The sequence below is a fragment of the Triticum aestivum genome, chromosome 2D (assembly GCF_018294505.1).
Source record: "Triticum aestivum cultivar Chinese Spring chromosome 2D, IWGSC CS RefSeq v2.1, whole genome shotgun sequence".
Classification (NCBI taxonomy): domain Eukaryota; kingdom Viridiplantae; phylum Streptophyta; class Magnoliopsida; order Poales; family Poaceae; genus Triticum; species Triticum aestivum.
This window is the reverse complement of record NC_057799.1, coordinates 501,388,269-501,391,336: the sequence shown is the minus strand read 5'-3', so window position 1 is coordinate 501,391,336 and position 3,068 is coordinate 501,388,269.

Sequence of the window (3,068 nt, the reverse complement as noted above, 5' to 3'; positions counted from 1 at the left end):
TACTTTAAACCATGTCTCTTTATCCTTAGATGTCAACGAATGTGAGGAAATAGACAATACAGTAGGCATGCTACATGGACATATGTTCCGAAAGTAATTTTCTTATGTAGTTGGCACTACAATACATGCTAATGTATTATAGTAGTTCACCAAAATAAGTTATGTACAAACGTGAAACCTACTTTGTTTGTTTTTGTCTCATTAGTAACTTATCTGGTACACTAATCTACAAGTTCAAACTTTCAGCAAGCTATGGATCAAATGATTGAACAGCCACAACCACCTGAAGGTAACGAGGCTACCACAGGCACAATGTCACCTCTTGCTGCAGTGCGTCAGTATCTCTCCACTAACAGTGCAAAAAGCACCTTCCTGCGTAATTCTGGGTTGGTTGTCAAGGTAACCTCGTCCAAATCGCCTACTGAACAAAATCTTCCGGCTAGATAGAATGATATATCTGTGCTCCAGACACAAGTCCAAACCCTAATGGACGTTGTGTAAAAAACAAAAATAGTGGTTGACAAATGTCGTGAAGATATGAATGGTTTTGAAACCAGACTATCAGACATTTGCTTCGTTGTTCAAGAGCAATGGCGGAAAAAAGGGGAAGATCGTGCTGCTCCATCAGATTCTACAGCCTGAAACATAAGCACTCAGGTCAAATGATATGTGCTTCTATACATCTGATGGTGCTTTTATCTGCAAGGACTGTAAACTTTATGCCAATAGGCCTTTTGTTGTATGGTTGGAATTAATGTTGTTGTGATACAGCATTTATGATGCTGCCAAAGGCTGCAGTAATTACGACGCTATTTTTGTATAGTGTAGGTTTATCTTAGTAATGTATTCGGCCGAAAGCTTCGTAGGAGCCCAACATGCCAACATTCGTCGGGCCCATTCCAATTGGGCTAAAAATGATTCTGGGCCGAAATTTGCATGTAGCCCACTAAAAATATCTGGGCCTAAATCAGCATAAGATTTCATATTTTTCTGGTAGGCCTGTGCCCATAGTGGGCCTTTAACAGGCCTAAATATAATTTGGGCCCTCGGTAATAATAGGCCATTTACATGTGTAAAATCTCGAGCCCATAAAAACATGGGCCTTTAATAGGCCAAAAGTAAGATTGGGCCCTGATTGTGCCAAATAACCCACTGGTCTCAGCAGGCCGAAATGGTGGCCCATTTACAATGTGGATCGTCCACAGGCCGAAATTCAGACGGGCCATAAATGCGCCGACCTACTACACAAGCCTTTAACAGGCCGGAAGTTCAGTCAGGCTTGATTAGTGTCATTTTTATATGGGCCGTTAGTAGGCCCGATGTGGCGTTGGGCCACATATGGCCAATGGATTTCGTCCGACGTTAACAGGCCGAAAGTCACAACAGGTTGAAAGTGGCCCAAATCTGTAGCGGGCCTCTAACAGGCCGAATGTCAGACATGGCTGAATATGACCCATATCCTTCACGGTCGTTTATGGGCCGAAAGTTTCAATGGCCTATAAATGGGCCCAAATGAAGCAGGACCTTTAACAGGCCGGAAACACACCGGGCCGTAACTCGGCCCAAATTCTTAGCGGACTGTTAACAGGCCAGAAGCGACCATGGGCCACGATGATGACAAGTTTAGGACGGGCCATTGACGGGCCGATTTGACACTAGCCGTGCGGGCCTTAACTGAGAATGTTGGGCCTTTAGCTGGGCCGGGCCATTGTGGTCGGCAAAATCTTGTGAGCTTTTAGCTGGGCTGGCCCATTATGGCCCGTTAAATCTTGTGGGCCATTAGTTGGGCCGGCCCATTTAATCTTTATGGGCCACTTTTGCGCCGGTCCACGTGTCAACGTATCATAGGCGCATCTCGCCCATTGGATGAGTGACACCTGTCCCAACGGTGAGCAAACACGTGTTTCCTCCGGCCAATGAGTATTTTATACGTGGAAAATCGCCATTGGTCTGGGCTGTTAACGGGTTATCGGATCCAAAACTGGACCCGATAGCTTAACGGCGTTCCGTTACGGTGGATGCCACGTGTCGGCCACCCATGACGAAAGCACTTCTATGACGCACGATTTATCGTCATGGAAGTGGACACTTCAGTGATGATAATTTTGGTAATGTCATGGAACACTTCTACGACAGCACAGGTATGACTATCTTGATTCTGTCATAAAATCGTCATGGATGTACATGCATGACAGAAAACGTGACCTACTGTGACAAACACGTATCATCACGGAAGTGTCTTTTTTGTAGTGTATGGTGTTTTCCCCTCTCTATCTTGTTGTGAATTGAGTTTTCCCTTTGAGATTTCGTTTTATTGGATTGAATACTTTTATGGATTTGAGAGCACTTGACATATGTCTTGCATATGAGTACTCGTGGTCACAATGGGGTATCGTATTGATTCACTTGATGTATGTTTTGGCACTCAATTCGCGGATTCCTGAGGTGACATTGGGGTAATCTACGCATAGGGGTTGATGCACGTTCTTGTCTTTGTTTCTCCGGTAGAAATCTTGGGGCACTCTTTGAGGTTCTTTGTGTTTGATTGAGTATTATGAATCTGAATTTGCTTTGGTGTTATTTTAGTATGAACTCTTGATAGATCGATCGGAAAGAATAACTTGGTGTTATTTTAGTACAAACTCTATATAGATCGATCGAAAAGAATAACTTGGTGTTATTTTAGTATGAACTCTAGGATAGATCAATCGGAAAGAATCAATCGGAAAGAATAGCTACAAACAATTCTTCTTATGTTCTCCGCTAGATAGGAACTTTGGAGTGATTCTTCATCGCACTTTGAGGGATGGTTATATGATCCAATTATATTAGCATTGTTGAGAGATTGCACTAGTGAAAGTACGGACCCTAGGCCTCATTTTCAAGCATTGCAATACCGTTTTTGTGCCCGTTTACTATTTGCTACCTTGCTGTTTTTATTTATTCAGATTATAAAAACACATTTCTACCATCAATATTATACTTTTATCACCATCTCTTCACTGAACTAGTGCACCTATACAATTTGCCATTGTATTGGGTGTGTTGGGGACACAAAAGATTTCTTG